The following is a 22158-nucleotide window of genomic DNA, read 5'->3' as shown; positions in this document are numbered from 1 at the left end:
CTATCCGCCCAACTTCACATTTTTTCAAGTGAGGTCAATTTTCATTGCGTATTTTTCATTTGTCCAATCATTTATCTGTCCAAATTTCATGACATATTTGAGCTCAAGATCCTCGTCAATATTAATAATATTGAGCGCTACATTATGTTAACAATATTGTCGACGATCATTTTATATCGGTTCAATTTTACACAATAAAAACATAACTTATTGAGATCTCTTTATCATATTATTTTTAGATACCTGAGCCTCTCACATGGGTTCTTACAAAGTGTTATGTCGTGGTGCTCTTCTAGAGCACTTGCCTCCTTATTATGACCATTTTGCCCCTCCTTCTTCAAGGAGTTTTATCTTTGGAACCGATTGGTCTGTTACGCTTCATGCGTGCCATAGACTCTGTCCCTCATGGACTTTATTCTATTTGGAGCATTAACAGCTGAAATATGACATTTAGCTTTGGGTCAGCAAATGCGTCTGGCAATAATTTATAAATTAATTATCACTTGAACTTCAAGTTCATATTTTCTTGTACGAGGATCTATGTGTATTCATAATAATTCATTTCACGTATCACTTTCTCAGCTATCCATTTTCTCCCCCTAATGTTGGGATCACCAACACATTTCCCAACCTTCTTTGGGAACCCATCTTTGTGCATTGTGGTGGCATAATTAAATCATATAGCACATTCATATTTCTATATAGAAATTATTTGGTTCCTGACCCTGAACCGATTATGATAGGGAGAAATTTTCATAACTTGGCTAGATGCGTACAAGTGCTGGTGTATATTAAATAATACATCTCATACCACATTTCATTTTTGGGAGTTTTGTTCTCATAACTAATGATTTAGCTATAATTGGAGGCATACAATTTCCGCTAAACCAACTTGGATTTAAACTAGTATTATCAAGATAAATCATCATAATTAATATTTTGGAATTGTGCTCTAATAATTTGAGCAAGCAATCTTGCAAAAACCAATTTGCAAGTTGATAATAAATGCACATGTGACCATAAAATAGTTGCATATATTAAAATCATATAATAGTAAACGGTCCACATGGCAGGTGACTGGGCCCATATATATATCACCTTTTATTCCTTCCAGAAATCAAGGGATTCAATCTCAACTTTTAACTGGTATATCATGAGAATAAGCAGCACAAGAGAATTCTTGAAGAATCTTCTATTCTTCAATATATGTCAATGTAATTCTTAATTAATTTTTCGCATCATAATCGAACCGAGATGGTCAACCGGTCATGCCAATTAATATTTGTTTTAGTAAACCTCTAGTTTACTTGTGGCATATGATTCCAACATCATGCTTATATTTGTGTAGTACAAATTGAAAGAAGATCGGGTAACTTTTCATATTTACCCGGTATGATTATAGAAATATGAAGATATTCAATCTTCCTTTCATTTATAGTCTCAATATGCCAATCACTTTGACTTATATATTTGAAACTCAAAAAGTTTCTTTTGAGACTTTATAATATCAATGTCATGAATAAGTTTATTCATCTGGGTAGTAACAAATTAGTTTTTTCGGAGTTCTTAACAACATTTGTACTACAAGATCTTTTATCATACCATTCATATGGTAAATGTCTCATTCACGGATAAAATTATATCATAATAAATTGTCATGGTCAAAATCATCATAAGCAAAATCATTTCTTGCTTTAACTTTGCCTTTAATAACTTTTATAAGGCATGACAAAATAAAATTTGGTGTATCACATGTACGCGACCAATGACATATTCATGTAACTACACAATAATATTTATTCTCTTTATTTTACTCAAACCTCCCTTAGAGGTGAGTTGTGTGGTATTCATATAATCATGAATTACATGTCTTTATTCATTGCTTTTATCACATATTGCCACATTCAACTTTAGGAATGAGTTTACATTCTCAATGCTTATCACAAGTCACATTCTCTTCAAGGAATGGATCATAATCAGCGACGTGCTCTATTATTTTCATACCAATTTGATGGTAAGCATTGCCTTCACATTTTGAAGGACTATTTTGAGAACCCTTATTGTTCTCCTTTTATAATCATAGTGATGATTATTATTATTTTGATATTTGGAACGCCCACGTTCATTGTTCAACCACTTATCTTCATTGAAACTTATTATGCACTTCTATCACATTCACTTCAAGAATGGAGCAAATCAAGTGGGATAATTTTCATGCCTTTTCATGAAAAATATATTATTTTTCTTTAGTCATCATTATATCATCAATATGGTACATTGGGACTCAAACCCAATGTCTTACCAATATAAAGGCATGTTAGGCCATAATAAATTGGGACTCAAACCCAACTCTTATCATTATGGAGCATCTGGACTTGATCCCGATGTCTTACCCTCAATCAATGGCATAATAGGCTAAACAATATTGAGATTCATTCTCAAACCTTAATTTCAATCACATGCCAAGAAAGTTATACACAATTAATTTGCAACTTAGCAAATCAAATTTGCTTTCTTAAATAAGTGTACAAATCTCAAATCAGCATAAAACTTTATTAATTATTTGTAGCATCTATATGAAATACAACCGTTTGTAGTCAGAATATTTCTTCTAAATTCTATTAGAGTTTAAAAGGATCATAAAATCACTGTCATAATATTTATTGAGTCTCTCTAAAAAATATTGTTGTTTTCGGGGTATACCCTACCTATTGGATTTGATTTAACGCCATGACTTTTCTTCACTCAATTCAACCAAGCAATTAGTGAATAAATTTATCAAAAGTACACCTAACACATATATAGTACTAATACATAAATTCAACATTTATATCACCTGAAAAGTGACATTATAGGTAACAATTTACCAGTTGTAGCTTGTGCATCATTCATATAAAATACTTAAAAATGGTAAGTCAGTAGCAAGCATCAAGTAGGTCATGGATACTCAAAAATACCTCTTCTAGTAGTCATACTAATCATTGTTTGCTTTCAAATGATACGACCATAAATTATGAAGTATACTTTCTCAATAGCTGGTTTGTTTTCCAAACTTCAAAGAAGTAATTAATCAACCTAGATAAAGATGTGAAGTATTTCTTGTTTTCTTCAAGATGATTTATGCTTTTAATCAGTATGACCAATTTTATTTTATTTTTTATTACTTTTTTTTTCTGTACTATATGCAAGTGTAAAAATCCAAAAGGAAAAAAATATTCATCCAAGTAAAAGAAAATGTTTAAAGCGGCAGGACAGATTGAAGATAGTTAACACATAAATATGCATAGGACAATTTATATAAAATATCCTTGGTTACCATGACATGCATCATATCAACAATTAACTGCTACTATGATTTTCACATATAGAACTTCGAAAATTTTATTCCATTCATGTGATATAAAAGATGTAATATTAATATGTGCTTATGCAATACAGGTGTAGTACGAAGTTGTGTGCATATGAGATTTTAAAGGAATGACAAGTATAAGATAATCATACCTTCTTACATTTCATTACTTACCATATGTAGTTTCTCTTTACATTTAACCATGTGATGATATATATGGCTTCTAATTGTAATCTTTCTGGATGTAGGAAAATTTTTGTAGATATATATATACAATTGGTTAGAGACTCGTGCTGATAACGTATTATGAAATAAAAGCAATTTAGTAAAGCATGAACAAGAAATAAAAGCAATTTAGTAAAACATGAACAAGAAATAGAGATAGAGAGAAGGAAGAGATTTTCTTCTTCAATTGTGTGTATTTTCCTATCTATTACAAGGCCTTTATATAGGCATAAAAGTAAAGAAAATATGTCATGGAATATGCCGTTGAACATAGAAAATATGTCATTGAATATGTCATTAAGTATTTGACATGAAGATCATGGAGGAAGAGTAAACATCCACCATAATATGATATTTATCATAACACTAAGAAATTTCTATTTTTTCTTTTAGTTTCCTCCTTCCACCAAAACCCTTTCCCGGGGCAGAGACACTGAGAAAGGGATAGTGAGAGCAACGTAGGGGGGGGGGGGGTTGGGCATATATTTGTGCCTTGGAATTTGGGATGGGAAAGAGAAATTTCTTTTTGTATAAATATTTTAAAGACAGACACATAAACCTTCTCATCTATTGGTTTTTTCTAGGACTTATAGCCCGTTTCGCCAAGCTGCAAAGGTCAGCTTATTTTGACAAATGTTTTTTTTAAAAGCGTTTTTCTCAAAAGTATTTTTGGTGTGAAGTAGTTTGTGTTTGATTAATTAGATTGAAAAACACTTCTGAGCGGCAATTAGTGTTTGACCAAGCTTTAAAAAACTACTTCTAAGTATAATTTTCTCAAAAGTGCTTCTCAAAAAATGCTTTTGGAGAGAAACTACTTTTTTCTGCTTCTCCTCAAAAGCATTTTTTTTCCTTCCAAAAGATTGGCCAAACACCTCAATTTTTGGCCAAAAAAAAAAATATTTTTGGCCAAAAAAAAAAATATTTTTGGCCAAAAAGAAACTTAGCCAAACAGGCTATTAATCTGAGAATAGATTGGATGGTAAAACGCAGTTTCAAACGAGGTTTTATAATCTTAAAACGCGGTTAAAGACAAATTTTAATAACTAAGTTTTTTTTTTACCTAAAAAAGTATTTTGAGTCAAAAAAGACAATATTTTGATTCCGAACTCGAAAAAATAGTACCGTGTTCGTCAATAATCTATATTTAAAATAGTGGAAATACGTGTATCTTAGAACATATTTGAACCAGCTTGAAGTGAATTTTACGTTTGTAAGCATGGTTAAGCGGGTTCAAGGCTAAAGATGAGGTCATGTGTTCAAGTCCCCTTTTCCCTTTTATTGATTTTTGAAATTTTTCCTTTTCTATTTCTATTGCTACAGAGAATGTGCAATGAATAACCACTATTTACCTTGTAAATTATGGAAATTTTATTTCTTATGGCAAAGGTATACATATTATTTATTACTATAAATTAAAATTATTTTAAAATATTATTTTCTATAGCTACCTTTTATATTTATACTAACATTAGGCATGAAATACGCTATTTTTGTTTTTCATCTCTCTTAAATAGTTGGACAAACCTATTTTTAAGGTGATTGTTGTTATTGTATTTATGAATACATGGCGCGAATACATGTGAATACATGCTCATACAGCTGGACTGCCTGTTTTTAGGCATTTTTTACTGCGAATACATGTGAATACATACACGTACAGCTGGACTGCTCTGATTTTAGGCGCTTTTTGCTGATGTGTTCATGAATACAGCAGCGCGAATACATGTGAATACATGCGCGTACAGCTGGAATGACCTGATTTTAGGCGCTTTTTACTGCTGTATTCATGAATATAACAGCGCGAATACATGTGAATACATGTGCTTACAACTGGACTGTCTTGATTTTAGGCATTTTTTGCTACTGTATTCATAAATACATATTTATGGCGCGAATACATGTGCGTACATCTGGACTACCCTAATTTTTAGGCGTTTTTTGTTGTTGTATTCATGAATACAGCAGCGCGAATATATCGAATACACTACCGTAACAACTGAATATATAGTAGCTATATGAAGTAATTATGTATATGGTAGCTATAGGAAGTTAATAGCCACTAAACAATAGTTGTTTATGAAAATTCCTCTAAAATTATTATTCCAATGTCTTCTACTTCTTCTTTTCTCTATTTTACTTCATATTTTTCACTTAATTCAAGAGAAATCAACTTTATTTTACTTCACAAAATTAAACATTTCTACAATGTGATCTTTAATTCTCTATTTCATAAATTTTGCTAAATAATGCGAGTACATTTAATGAAATTATTTATAATTTGTTAGTTTATGTTGAAACTTTTTATTTGTTTTATAATTTCTGCTTTAGTGTATTAGCACTCTTTCTTTAATTATTGGTATTAATTCAGTTTAGATTGTAACTCCTTTTTAGTATCCTCTATTTGTAGATAATACATGCTTAGTTATAAACACAAAAGGATTTAATAATTTGTCTAATTTCTTGGAATTAATAAAAAAAAATTATTGGTTAAATAATTTTCTTGTTAAATTTTAACAAAATTTTGAAAATTAAAATTTGTTAAATTAAATAGATAAGAGTGTTTTGTTAAAAAAAAAAGATAAATTATTCAAATAGTTAGGAGGATTTAGTTTATGTACTATTAAAATGCCAAAATTTTAAAATATAGTGCACTCACTTTTTAAAGACTTAATTTTAGCATCAGGCTTTAAACAAAGAGGACCAAAAAGGTCAAGAATTAAAAAACAATCGACCAAATTTTGTTGGTCGTGTTCGATGCCGCTTATACTATGGATTCGCGTCATTTTAAACTGAACCCGCTTTGTGTAAAATCCTAGGTCTGCCACGGAGGTTGAGTAACTGTAAGAGTACACAATTGGAGGTTGAATGCACGTTATCTTCGCTAAAAATCAAACGAAATCAGCCGATTCATTCGCCGTCGAAAATGGCGAAATACATCGACGGCGGCGGCGGACTGTGATAGAGGAAGGGAAGTGTTTGTATTAGCGACTGTATTTTGTAGTAAGTAATGAGTTTTACAAATTGTATTGGGAAAATGGCCAAATATATCTTTTCTATTTTGGGATGTTATCTATATTTAACCTCTGTTATACTATTTGGCCAAATTTATCTCTATCGTTATACTATCCCGCCAAATTTATTCCTATCATCAGCAAAATTTGAAAAATTATCCATCAGTCCAGATGACCCATCTTCCAAATCTTTTTAATTAAGTCATTTACTCTTCTTCTTGATCCACTATATTCAGAAATTACTATTTATATGAATGCTAAAGGTACTAGACTATACGTATTGTTCATGGATATAGTTAATTACCAATGCTCCACTTCTCGTCTTGTGATAAGTTTGGAATTGATTAAAATTTAACTTATTTATCAACAATATGCACACCATAGAATTTAGTGGGTTATTTATTGTGTATTATATGCACATGATCATCTTATATGTATATGTATATTCGAATATATTGTGTTATTGTCTGGTTAGTATATAGTTCGATTGACTAACTTAAGAGCGCACAATGCATAGGCATTTGATTAAGCAAAGTTAAATTCGATAATGTAAAGTCTCCAACGAACTTCAACTTCTATCACTAATACTTGCAAAGCCTCCATACCTTTAGTGCAACGAATCGTTAAAGTTGGGATGTTGTAAATACTTTTGAAATTTAGACAGGCTACCTAATTTAGATTCTTCAATTTACTATACTTTGTTTATTAACCGTTGTATTATTTTAATAAGTCATTCTCTTATTTCTTTCCAATTAAAAAATGTGTAAATGCCAATTATTTGAAAATAGTGGATCAAGAAGAAAAATAAGTAACTTAATTAAAATGATTTGGGAGATTCTAGGTCATCTGACGGACAGAGGGATAAATTTTAAAAGTTTGCTGATGGTAGGGGTAAATTTGGCGGGACAATATAACGGTAGGAATAAATTTGGGTGGATAGTATAACGGAGGTTAAATGTAGACAATATCCGCAAGTAAAAGGATATATTTGGCTCTTTTCTCAATTGCAATCAATATATGGATTTATTCTTTCCAAATAGTTTAATGGTTAATTACACTAAACACCTCTGATATAACTCAAATTTAATTAAATGATAATAAAAAAGCATTATCTATTTTTTTTTATGAAATTCAAAAAAGGAATATATTTTTGTTGAAAATATTTATCACGTATTTGATTAAAAAAGAGAAAAAACATTCTTTTTTTGGAGTATGTCACGACCCATTTTCTGAACAAGCCGGGACAGGCACTCGATCACTAAACATGACTGCGCGAACCCTCTCTGCTTATCAAATCTATCATAACTCCAAATTTTATATGCAACAAGGCAATACTCAAACCAAATACTTTTGATTAATTTAAATATTTAAATAAATCAACTCCAAAACTTTATTCGTAGTAACTACTGGATTACTGCTAAGTTATTATCAAAAACATCTGAATCTTAACCCAACGACTATGTCTGTGAGCACGTGATTTTTTCCCTATATGAATTACTCCCACAAATTCAGAACAAAATAATTTTTTCCGTTGTTTGTAATTTCGTGAATTTTTGTGGCATTTTTCGTTAATTGTTTGCATTTGTTTGTGCATGTTTATTTTATTTAATTAATAAAAAATACAAAAAATATGCTGCATTTGCATTTATGATTTAATTCTATATTTTTAGGATCAATTAGCAAATTAGTTGTTTTATAAAAAAGGGAAAATTACAAAAATAATAACTTATTTTGCACCTTTTAATTTTAGTTGTTGATGTTTGATAGTTGTTCTTTTAATTTGGTTTCTTTTAATTATTTGTGATAATTAATTAGTGTTTTGATAGGCTAATTTGGTTTCATGATTTAATGTAGGATTTTATTTTTAATTTTGAAGAAAAAAGGGATTAAAAAGAGTTTGAAAATAAAAGAAATTAATTTGAGAAAAAAAAGAGAAAAGGAAAGGAAGAGATCAGATTTTGGGTTGTAATTAGATCTTCCCAGCAGGCCCAATTTCCTCACACCCGTTCAAATCCGCCCAAACCCCGGGTCCAACCCAGTTAACCTATTTTGATACCCAAACGACGTCGTTTAGAGTCTCTTGGTTTTAATTTAATCTCAGCCCTTCGTTCGTCAGATCTGATGGCTCATATTACTCATCCCATTTTCAATTTATATGTCCGAACTCTTCAGTCTAACTAGATCCAAACACCCTTGTCTCTCACCCTCCCCAAATTCAGAGATGTCGAACCCTAACGCCGCCTCTGAGCGAATCCTCCATTATTACCGGCGAGAGAGCTCCAGCCACCACCAAAATCCGGCCATGCATCCATCCCCATTTTCCCAAAATCCTCGCCAAAATGGACCCGTTCAAATTTGAAATCAGAGAAGATGAAAATCTCTCAAGTCCTCGAGTTTTTGTGTACGATCGAGCTTGAAACGAGTATTGCTCATTTTTTCTCAAAGAGAACATATGGTTAATACCAGTTTCAAGTCAAGTCGGAGCCGTTTGAGGTTCTTAAGCTTTGTCCGTATGGCCTTTGAGGTACTTTCTTTGTTTTTGCCCCTTAGTCTCCATCTTTTGATCCTTCTGCTTCTTCTCTTTTCTGTGTGCTTTCTTGTCCTCCCCCCTTTCCTCCAGTTTTTCTTTAGTTATATTTATGGATTTGAATTTGTTGAAGTATTAAAACATTGCTTATAAATTTTTATGTATATATGTTGGTCGTATACTCCGTGAGCTTTTCAACTTCTTCTTATGGACATTCTCTTGAATTCTGTTTAGTTTGTGCATACTGCCTGCTTAATTTCTGATTTTTGTTTTCCAGTCGTATAATTGGCTCTCGTTCATTTGAATGCATATTTTAATTGTAGCCCATTAGGAAATCAGGCACTTGAGTTTAATTTCAGTTATGGAAGAAAATTTTCAAGTAATTGGTCCCTTCTGTTTCTTATTGGATTTCCAAAACAAACTTCCAATATTGTTTGGGCCTTGAGGTCATCTTTGACTCCTTCAAAAGGCCCGTTAAGTGTTGGGTCAAGCTGACCCGTCCCTGAATTAGTTAGTTGGGGTAATTTTCAGGGGTTTTAGGGGTAATTTGGGTAATTAGATTAGGAAATCTACCAGTAACTAAATTAGGAAGCTTCTACGAAGCTGAGCTGGGGACTGCTCTATGTATCTGATTTTTAAACTAAAGTTCCCTGAGCAAAAACTAAAATTAGAAAGGGACTAAGGTGCAAAAACTGATTCCTAGGGGCTGCCCTAATGCCTTGCCTATAAAGGCATATTAACTTGGCATTAAAGACAAATTTTTAGGGAGAAGAAACTGGAAAACTGAGGCGGCTAGGAAATACTGAAGAAATTTGGATAATTAAAAAGAATACAAGAAAAAGATCTTAGAGGCACTGTTACATTGAATTTTTTGCAATTTTTGGAAGTGTTCGAATTTTAAAATGCTCTCTGGTTGATCTTGGGTTTGATCTGGTGTAAAGGAAGCTGATTGTGTCATTGATGAGCTGTTGAAGTGCCTTTTTCTGCTACTGATCTTCTCATTTTATCCTTTGCTCTAATTGTACCAAGTAACCTCTTGAACCATGGTGGAAATGAAGCCAGATTAGGACTTGTATAAAGATCTATGACCAAATTGGATTTGAATGAGAACATCAATCCTAGTTGTGATCAATCTTGTCATGTTGTTATCTGGTTTTAGTTTAGCTTCTTGTGTACATTCATTTTTGTTTTAAGGCCTGGTTTGAATTTGGTAGGATACAGATGGTTCGAAAATTGTTGTGGATATTTTATTGTGTATTAATCAAGGACTGTGGATTTTTTAGGTCCAATTAGTTAAACCTATTCGATTTTGTATTGTAGTTTTTCATGGCAATGGTTTGAATGTGTGTCAATTCGGACCATTTATTCTAAAAAATTGGTATAGGCTCTAGTCCCATTGTTTGTATCCAAGTTTGTTCCCATATAGCTGGAAACCTATTTTAGCATATATGTAATTTACCATACAGTTCTGCCGTTGTTCCCATGTTGGGCTCTTGCATTTTAAAGAGACTTTCCAATGAATCTAAGACTTATTTTAACTTTGGAAATCTTCAGACTCAAATTAGTTCATCATGTGTGGTCTTTCTTTTCCTTTGAAAAGAGTAGAATCAGTTAAGTCCTGTTAAAAACACCAATTTGAATCACATATCCATGCGTTTGCAATTGCTGAATGTTGACATTAGATGACGGTTAATTTGTGCGACTGGAAATTATGTTTTGCCGTAGAATACATGCATCGATTTCAAAGTGTGTTTTACATTTGGTTCAAGGGTTATTAGTATTTGTCCAATTTCAGATTTCTTGAATGATAATTGGTTTCAAATATATCTGTTGAATCGTGGGTTGGGTTATCATCGTTGGCCCAAATGCAACTACATTCTCCTCCGCAATCAAGCTGCCAAGCTGGGCTTCACTTGGAGCCCAGTTACTTCGCATATTAAGGCAGCTTTAATGGGCAACCCAAACATAGTTTCGACTAGCCCAACCATTCCATAATATGATAGGAGTAGTTTGTTACTAGTTCATTGTTTATTAAATTATTAGCTTGAGTTAGCATAACATAGGTAGGAGCTCCCTTCCGTTTTGTAGTTAATTAGCCATGTCCTGTAAATTAGACTCGAGGTATGACACCAAATACAATTGAATAACCAGTGGCCTTCGCTTAATTAATCTAAATTCTTAGAAATCGAGGCGTGCCATTTAGTCAAATTTTTATGGCCCTCGCAAAGTTGAAAGTGCGTAGTTACTTTAGGAGCGCTATTTTAAAAATTACTTTCCTAAACTTGGGTTTGCATTTCATGTGACCCAAATCCAAATCCTAACAACGTTAAATAAAATATGTCGCGGATCACGGGTGCATTTCATGTGGCGTGATCCAAAGACGTGTTTTGTATAACGTTGAAATCTTCCTAAAATAAATAAAAGCGGCTTAAGAGTAAAAATGCACATAGGTTTTAAAAGTGTTTTAAATCAGATAAATAGGCCAATAATAACAGTTGAGCGACCGCGCTAGAACCACGGAACTCGAGAATGCCTAACACCTTCTCCCGGATTAACAGAATTCCTTACCCGAATTTTTATGTCCGCGGACTGTAATACAGAGTCAATCTTTTCCTCAATTCGGGATTTGAACTGGTAACTTGGGACACCATAATTATCCCAAATGGCGACTCCGAAATTTTAATAAAAAATGAGCTCGTTTCGATTGTCACTTTAAATTAGAAAAAACTCCCTTATACCCTTGTGGGTATAGGTAAAAAGGAGGTGTGACAATGTCTATGAAGTCTCTACTGATAAACTGACGCACTGCTCAGGACATGAGATTTCCTGGTCAGTTCTCTAAGTAAACAAAGAAATAACTAAATAAAGATGACTCTAAGGAATACTCCACGAACAAAAATGGAGCTCACCACTAGCATTGGAAGAGAAGGAAGTCCTAACCTGTAGCGAGCTCGCCTGCAAAACCAGTTCCTACGTTGTACCACAAACCAACGTAAGTTCCCGAGAGAGAACGTCAATACCATCCATTGTACTCAGTGAGTCTCAACAACAGGGGACGAAACTTTAATAACATATACATTAAGAGCAAATGTTCTAAATGCATGTAAAACATAAAGCTTATAAGAATAATTCTAAATAATTGCATAATAGAAGTTTATGAATATTCTAAAATAAAATCTTTTCTTTTTCCTTCTTATGAAAAAAATACTTCACTTTATACTTTGGGAGTTCCAACTATCCTGACCTGTTTCTGTCTTAGTCACCGTGTGATCGGTACAGGTTCGATCCCAACCTGATCGAATAGGCCCAATCCATGAGGTGCCACTCGCTTCATTGTTCTCAGCGCTCATGTATCATACCTTAGCTTAGCTAAGTAAATTCTCAGAAACGAGACCCTAGGCTCACGTGCTCCGTACATTGGCACAAATAGTTTCAGAAAGTCAACGTCTTGGTCAGGACCCTCGACCTGGACAATGACCCCTTCTCATAATAAAGGATACTCCCAAAACTCTTTTCTTTCTAAAACTTCTTCTTGTGACTTTTCAAGTCTAAATCTTTTCTGGAACATCCAATACATACTCTTACTAGTATCCTTAAATGCAAAACTTTTTAATTGATACACACTTGTCTATACAATTTGTATATTATGTTTATGCATATAATACCCACAGATACATGTAATGCTGTGCTTATATTATTAAGCAATGGCGTTACTTGTTATATTTTGTGTTTTCCACTTGTTACAGATAATAGAAAAGAGTAGTGATAACAGTATAGTAGTGCACTGTTTGCAACTGTTTCAATTAAATGGAATTTCAGCACATGTTGTAGTCTGTTATAAAATTAGTTTCCATCTCAATTGATAAGTGGACTTTCATCATCAATTCTTTGTCTTCTACTCAAATATATTATTGGGAAATACTTCTGTAATGATCTCCACTTCAAGTACATAGAATAAGGGTTGATTTAGGTCATATGTATCCAAGTTTGACATCCTTAAATACTAATTTTCTACTAACCAGACCATTGCTTATTCCAAATAGTGGTATGAACTTATCTGGTTTAAAGCTCGGACTTAGATGCAATAAACATCTAAAAGTATTTCTAAAGATTCTTGCTTCTTCATAAATTTTCAACATGAAAATAACATATAAGAATAACACAAAAATCTGAAAATTTATGCACATATATCATAATTAATCATCTAAACTTTTGCTAGAACAATTCTAAGCTAATAGATACTCAATCGCTCCAATTAAGTAAATATAAGCTCTTTTAAGCAATTCATTAAACACCTTGTATGCGTACTTTTGTGAGTTAAACCACTTTAGTAAAGGGTTGTATCAACTCACCTCAAAACTCCTCGAGCCAATACGTAGGCCCAGTGCAATTGACACCAGTCAAACAATCGATTCTACAACAACCAGTGCATTTTAATTAATTTTAAAATTTCACACCTAAACATGAAATTTATTGTTGATATAGAGGAATAAGGGAATTAACTATTCAATTCTTATCTATTACTACTGTAGGGTAATTGACAATAGGGAATTTTATATACCTCAGTTCAAGAATTAATGATTTGTAAAGAACCCTAAATTTTCCGTTGTCTGGCTCTCTGTTTCGTGAGTGAACAGAACATGTTTTTGCCTTCTGTCTAGGGGTGTTCATAAAAATCCGAAAAACCGAACCAAACCGAAAACCAAACCAAACCGGCTAAAAACCGATACTTTTTGGTTTGGTTTGGTTTTGGTTTTGAAATTTAAAAACCGATCAAATTTGGTTTGGTTTTTGTTTTAATAAAAAAAATCGAACCAAACTGAATATAAGAGTAGCTATTTTAAATTTAGAATTACACCTATATATATGTATACTTTTATACAAAGTTTCAAAATTTTTATAGTAAATGTTAATCGTTTGCGCTTTTAGTACAGTTCTTTACCTTTACATTCTAGTTTGATTAGTAGTTTTCTTTTGTTAAGTGTAAGAATCTATTTTATGTTAAAAATAATATATTTTTAATTGAGTCCTTAAATTATTCATCACTATTTGATTCAATTATCATCAATATATCTGGGTAAATAATAAATTTCTCAAAGGGCAATTGATTTGATAGTGTTATGTTAAAAATGTGGTCGCCGAAATATGTATTTGGTAGTGTATGTCTTATATTTAAAAAAAACCGACAAATAACCGAAAAACCGACATAAAGCGAATCTAGAAAAAACCGGCTTAATTGGTTTGGTTTGGTTCTAATATTGTAAAAACCGACTTACTTGGTTTGGTTTCTTTTTAGGGAAAACCGATCTAAACCGAACCATGAACACCCCTACTTCTGTCCTTGTTTACGTGAATGACAGAACCAAGGTTCTGTTATTTTGCCTTCTGCCCTTTTTTTTACGTGAATGACAGAACCTTATTTTCCTAAGGCTTAAAGCCTTCGTTTCCCAACAGCCCATTTTATGGGCTTTAGGTCCTTTTTTAAGGCTTTAGGCTTAAGTCCTTAAAATGTTGTGCTTTAGAATTTGGTTGTTTCCCAACAACATTTTACAGAAAGTAAATAACTTTAATAAATTAAATATACTCTGGCATGACACTAAATTATTAAATAACTAAAGATACCCTGACTAAAACTAAATTACTTCAGCAGCTAAGTATAATCTAGCAAGGACATAAATACGTGCTAACTTGTATTTAATAAATAAAATATAAATTTCAAACAAAACTTAGGTTCACATACCTTTTTCCTCAAATAAATATGGATATTTCTCTCTCATATCTTCCTCGACCTCCCATGTAGCCTTTTTCGAATCATGATTACTCCACAAAACCTTTACCGATGCTAAGTCTTTTTGTTCTCAACTTTCTTATTTGCCTATCGATAATTTCTATAGGTACCTCTTCATAAGTCAAGCCTTCTTTAATTTCTATGATATCGACAGGTATTATATGCGATTCATCATAAATGTACTTTCTAAGCATAGACACATGAAAGACAAGATGAACAGAGGACAACTCAACGGGCAAGGCTAGCTCATAATCCACGTTTCCCTTCTTTTGTATAATTTCATAAGGTCATAATTCTAGGACTAAGTTTTCCCTTCTTACCAAACCTCATAACTCCTTTCATTGGTGAAACATTCAAAAACACCTTGTTATCAACCATGAACTCTAAGTCACGATGCCTCTTGTCAGAATAGGATTTCTGACGACTCTGAGCCGCTTTTAGTCTTTCTCTGATTAGCTGAACTTTCTCTAAGGCCTCACAAACAAACTCTGGACCAATCAACGGTACCTCTGCTGGTTCAAACCAATCCACTGGTGACCTACATCTCTGCCCATACAATGTTTCACAAGGAGCCATACCAATGCTGGCCTGATAACTGTTATTGTAAGCAAATTCTTTAAGTGGCAAGTGATCATCCCAATTACCTCCAAATTCTATAACACATGCATGCAACATATCTTCAAGAGTCTGAATTGTCTTTTCTGCCTGACCATCAGTCTGTGGATGGAAAGTGGTGCTCAAATTGACCTTGGTACCTAATCTTTTCTGAAATGCTTGCCAAAAATGCGCTGTGAACTGAGGGCCTCTGTCAGATATGATTGAATCTGGAGTATCATGCAATTGGACTATTTCTTTGATGTACAATTGCGCATACTGCTCTACGAAATCTGTCGTCTTTACTGGTAGGAAATGCGCAGACTTTATCAGTCGGTCTACAATAACCCAAATTGAATCATGCTTACGGTATGTGCGAGGTAGACCTACTACGAAATCCATATTAATCATCTCCCATTTCCACTGCGGTATTTCTATATCTTGAGCTAGGCCACCAGGCCTCTGATGCTCGGCTTTGACTTGCTGGCAATTCAAATATTTAGCCACATATTTGCTACTTGTTTCTTCATGCCTTTCTACCAATACAGCTCTTTCAAATCTAGATACATTTTGGTAGTACCTGGGTGGATAGAGTACCTCGAACTGTGAGCTTCCTCCATTATGGACTTCCTAAGACCATCTACATCAGGCATACATAACCGATCATTCAACTTTAAAGCTCCATCATTTCCTAGAGTGAAATCAGTGATTTCTTTGTTTCTAACTACTTCTTTTAACTTCACTAAGTACGGATCTTTGTCTTGCTTATCCTTAACATGCGCAACTAAAGAGGATTGCGCTAAGGTATAAACATCTATACCTCCTTCTTCGGTCTCATCCAGTCTAATGCCATCATTTGCCAGTTTTTGAATTTCTCGACCTAAAGTTTGCCTTTGCACTACAAGATGGCTCAAGACACCCATTGACTTCCTACTAAGTGCATCTGCTACCACATTAGCTTTATGTACTAGAGGATTTTGTGATTTGTAAACACTTCAGAATGCTCGCCATAAAGGCAATGTCGCCATATCTTTAATGCAAACACCAATGCTGCAAGCTCCAAGTCATATGCGGGGTAGTTCTTTTCATGGTTCTTTAACTGCATGGAAGCATAAGCAATAACTTTTCCATTTTGCATAAGAACGCAACCGAGACCAATTCTGAAGGCATCACAATACACTGTGAACCCACCCGAACCTATCGGCAAGGTTAATACAGGTGCAGTGATCAACCTCTTCTTTAACTCTTGAAAACTCTACTCACAAGCGTCTGACCACTGGAACTTAACTGCTTTCTGGGTCAACTTAGTTAATGGAGCTGCAAGTGAAGAAAACCCCTCTACAAACCTTCTATAGTAGCCAGCTAACCCCAAGAAACTTCTGATTTTGGTTGGTGTTGTCGGCCTTGGCCAGTTTTTGACTGCTTCTGTCTTCTGAGGGTCTACTTTTATGCCTTCACTCTATACCACGTGGCCTAAGAATGCCACTGACTGCAACCAGAACTCACATTTTAAAAACTTGGCATAAAGCTCATTCTCCTTCAAAGTCGGCAAGGCTATTCTGAGGTGTTCTACATGATCTTCCTTGCTCTTAGAGTATACCAAAATATTGTCTATAAACACGATAATAAACGTATCAAGGAATGGCTTGAAAACTCTATTCATGAGGTCCATGAATGCAAATGGAGCATTTGTCAACCCGAAGGACATCACTAGAAATTCATAGTTCCCGTTGCGAGTTCTAAAGGTTGTTTTAGATATATCTTCTTCTCTGATTCTCACTTGATGGTACCCCGACCTCAAGTCTATTTTTGAAAATTACTTTGCACCCTGAAGTTGATCAAATAAATCATTAATCCTTGGCAGTGGGTACTTGTTCTTAATGGTAACTTCATTCAACTGCCGTTAGTCGACGCACATTTTGAGAGACCCATCTTTCTTCTTGACAAACAGGACCGGGGCACCCCACGATGAAACACTTGGCCTGATGAAGCCCTTGTCAAGAAGTCCTTTCAACTGTTCTCTCAACTCATTAAGTTCTACTGGAGCCATCCTATAAGGATGTATAGATATGGGCTGAGTGCCTAGCACGAGATCAATGCCAAAGTCTATGATTCTTTCAGGAGAAAGTCCGGGAAGGTCATCTGGGAGAACTTCTGGAAATTCTTTAACAACTGGCATAGACTGAAGCGCTAGTGGTTCTGATTCTGGATAATGATGTGAGCCAAATAGGCGAGACACCCCTTACTGATCATTCGTTGTCCCTTAAGGTAAGAAATAAACTTACGTATGAGCAATGCTGAACTACCCTTCCACTCTAAGACTTATTCATTTGGAAATTGGAACCTGACTATCTTAGCATGACAATCTAACATGGCATAGTAGGAAGACAACCAATCCATACACATGATCACATCAAAATCCACCATTTCTAATTATATGAGATCGGCCTTGGTGTGCGGACTTGGATTGAAACTATACAACCTCTATATACTCTTGTGACTTTCACTGACTCACCAACTGGAGTAGATACTAGGAATGGCTCACTAAGTTGTTCAGGTTCTAGACCGAGGTTAATTGAAAAGCATAGAGTCACATATGGAAACGTTGAACCTGGATCCATTATGGAATAAGCATTATGTGAGAAGACTAGAAGTATACTTGTAATAACTTCTGCAGATGCCTCTGCACTCTAACGATCAAGTGTAGAAAACAAACGAGGTTGTTCCCCCCTTGAGTAACTCGATCTGCACCTCTGCCTGCCCCATGCCCGGTCTGATTATGAGAACCACGAGCCTAAGGTGGTGCAACTACAGTAGCTGAGAAACTAGAAGGGCGAGTTGATCCACCACTGAGATTACGTTGCAACTTTGGGTAGTTGGCTTTTATATGACCAATGTCTCCACAATAAGAGCAACCATGAAACCCGAGCTTGCACTGACCTGAATGTTGCCGCTTACATGTTCTACAAAGACCTGGTTAGTGTGAATATTTCTCAGCATGACTCTGGATATGTGAGGATGATGTCCTAAAATTTTGATTTTGGCGAGACTGATTTCCATAACTCTAAGTACATCTGAAGGAAGACCCACTACCTGACTGATGACTGGACTGAGCTGGTGCTAATGACTCCTTATTAGAGGAATCCCTTCTACCTCCGCTGGATGTACTATTAAACATGCCCGCTGTCTAGGCTTTCTTGTTATGCTCTTTTTCTTCTCTCCTTTATTGTTTGTCTTTTTCTAAGTGTTTGGCGAATCCCACAACAGAGGAGAAAGCTATCATTCCTACCGCTGCACCTGATGTCGTATCCTTAATGTGGTAAGCCAAACCGCCAACAAACCTGCGAATCTTTGTTTTTTCTATCTTCACCATGTGAGGAGCATGCTTAGATAACCTTATGAATTCCATGTAGTACTCTTGCACACTTTTATTCCCTTGCTTGAGCTGTTCAAACTCTGTAGCCTTAGCTTCCTATCCTCTTCCGGGATAAAGTTAGCCATGAAGTCCTCCTCAAATTCTTCCCAAGTAGGCGGACCATCATTTTCATCTCTTTCCTTTTCCCACATCTCAAACCAAGCGTCGGCCACATCTTTAAGCTGGTAAGTAGCCAGCTCCACAGCTTCATCATCAAATGCTTTCATCGCTCAGAGGGCTTTCTTCACACCCTCCAGCCACAATATTGGATCTTCATCAACTATATTACCATGGAACACTGGAGGACTCAACTTCAAAAATTCATTCACTCTTAAGGACTCAAAATTGTTCTGTCTATTTGATTGAGGTGGAATCTCATCTCTTCTCTCGTTCTGGTTGGCCATGAAGGCTTGAAATATCTCCATAGCACTGTTGACTGCATTAAACATCTGACTCACCTCTAGAGATATAGATGTCTGAGCCGGAGCTGTTGTTAGGGGAGGCACTGGATCCTGAGGTACTTGCTCATCATTATCCACCCCTTCTTCACGTTCAACCCATGGTACTTAGACCCCTTTTGTGGATCTACCCTTCCTTTTCTGAGTTAAAGCCTTCTTAGTTCTGCCTTGAGCCGCAATAGTAGCAATAGTTTCTTGAGCAACATCCTGAGTGTCGGTGTCAGTGTCAGAGTTACGAGTACGAGCCATTTCAGCAAGTTTTGAAGAAATGAATACATTAGATAGTTTCTTAGAGGTAAGATCTACTGCACGATCTAAAATATGAAAAAATGAAACTATTCGTAAATGCTTATAGCCTCCTGTTTATAAGTATGGCGCGCTTCATACCCATAAACAAGACTCTACTAACATGGCTTCATAGACGCCTAGGACTCCATAAACCTGGATTTGATACCAAGTTTGTCACGGGTCATTTCCTGAACAATCCACGACCGGCACTCGATCACTAAACATGACCGAGCGAACCCTCTCTGCTTATCAAATCTATTATAACTCTAAATTTTATATCCAACAAGGCAATACTCAAACCAAATACTTTTGATTAATTTAAATATTTGAATAAATAAACTCCAAAACTTTATTCGTAGTAACTACTAGATTACTGCTAAGTTATTATCAAAAACATCTAAATCTTAACGCAACGACTATGTCTATGAAGCCTCTACTGATAAACTGACGCACTGCTCAGGACATGAGATTTCCTGGCCAGTTCTCTAAGTAAACAAAGAAATAAATAAATAAAGATGACTCTAAGGAATACCCCACGAACAAAAGCGGAGCTCACCACTAGCACTGGAAGAGAAAGAAGTTCTAACCCGTAGCTTGCTCGACTGCAAAATCGGTTCCTACGTTGTACCGCAAACTAACGTAGGTTCCTAAGAGAGAACGTCAATACCATCCATTGTACTCAGTGAGTCTCAACAACAGGAGACGAAACTTTGATAACATATACATTAAGAGCAAAGGTTCTAAATGCACGTAAAACATAAAGCTTATACGAATAATTCTAAATAATTGCATAATAGCAGTTTATGAATATTCTAAAAGAGATTCTTTTCTTTTTCTTTCTTATAAAAAAAATACTTCACTTTATACTTTGGGAGTTCCAACTATCCTAACATGTTTCTGTCTTAGTCACCGTGTGATCGGCACGAGTTCGATCCCAACCTGATCGAATAGGCCCAATCCACTAGGTGTCACTCGCTTCATGGTTCTCAGCGCTCATGTATCATATCTTAACTTAGCTAAGTAATTTATCAACAATGAGACCCTCGGCTCGCGTGCTCCCTACTTTGGCACAAGTAGTTTCGGGAAGTCAACGTCTTGGTCAGGACCCCCAGCCTGGACGATGGCCCCTTCTCAGAATAAAGGATACTCCCAAAAATCTTTTCTTTCTAAAACTTCTTCTTGTGACTCTTCAAGTTTAAATCTTTTCTAGAACATCCAATACATACTCTTACTAGTATCCTTAAATGTAAAGCTTTTTAATTGATGCGCGCTTGTCTATACAATTTGTATATTAGGTTTATGCATATAATACCCACAGATACATGTAATGATGTGCTTATATTATTAAGCAATGGCATTACTTGTTATATCTTGTGTTTCCACTAGTTAAAGATAATAGAAAAGAGTGGCGATGACAGTATAGTAGTGCACTATTTGCAATTGTTTCAATTAAATAGAATTTCAGCACATGTTGTAGTCTGTTGTAGTATTAGTTTCCATCTCATTTGATAAGTGGACTTCATCATCAATTCTTTGTCTTCTACTCAACTATATTATTGGGAAATACTTCTGTAATGATCTCCACTTCAAGTACATCGAATAAGGGCTGATTTAGGTCATATGTATCCAAGTTTGACATCCTTAAATACAAATTTTCTACTAACCAGACCATTGCTTATTCCAAATAGTGGTATAAACTTATCTGGTTTAAAGCTCGGACTTAGATGAAATAAATATCTAAAAGTATTTCTAAAGATTCTTGCTTCTTCATAAATTTTCAACATGAAAATAACATATAAGAATAACACAAAAATCTGAAAATTTATGCACATATATCATAATAAATCATCTAAACTTTTACTAGAACAATTCTAAGCTAATAGGTACTCAATCGCTCCAATTAAGTAAATATAAGCTCTTTTAAGCAATTCATTGAACACCTTGTATGCGTGTTTTGTGAGTTAAACCACTTTAGTAAAGGGTTTTATCAACTCACCTCAAAACTTCTCGAGCCAATACGTAGGCCCCAGTCCAATTGACACAGTCAAACAATCGATTCTACAACAACCAGTGCATTTCAATTAATTTTAAAGTTTCACACCTAAACATGAAATTTATTGTTGATATAGAGGAAGAAGGGAATTAACTATTCAATTCTTACCTATTACTACTGTAGGGTAATTGACAATAGGGAATTTATATACCTGAGTTCAAGAATTAGTAATTTGTAAAGAACCCTAGATTTTCCGTTGCCTGGCCCTCTGTTTCGTGAGTGAACAGAACACGTTTTTGCCTTCTGTCCTTGTTTACGTGAATGACAGAACCAAGGTTCTGTTATTTTGCCTTCTGCCCTTTTTTTTTTTACATGAATGACATAACCTTATTTTCCTAAGGCTTAAAGCCTTTGTTTCCCAATAGCCCATTTTATGGGCTTTAGGTCCTTTTTCCTTCTTCTTTTTTTGTTTTGGCTTAACTAGTATTTAATGATACCATCTTTTAATAA

The sequence above is a fragment of the Nicotiana sylvestris genome, chromosome 3 (genome assembly GCF_000393655.2).
Source record: "Nicotiana sylvestris chromosome 3, ASM39365v2, whole genome shotgun sequence".
Classification (NCBI taxonomy): domain Eukaryota; kingdom Viridiplantae; phylum Streptophyta; class Magnoliopsida; order Solanales; family Solanaceae; genus Nicotiana; species Nicotiana sylvestris.
Note: the sequence above shows the minus strand (reverse complement) of the source record.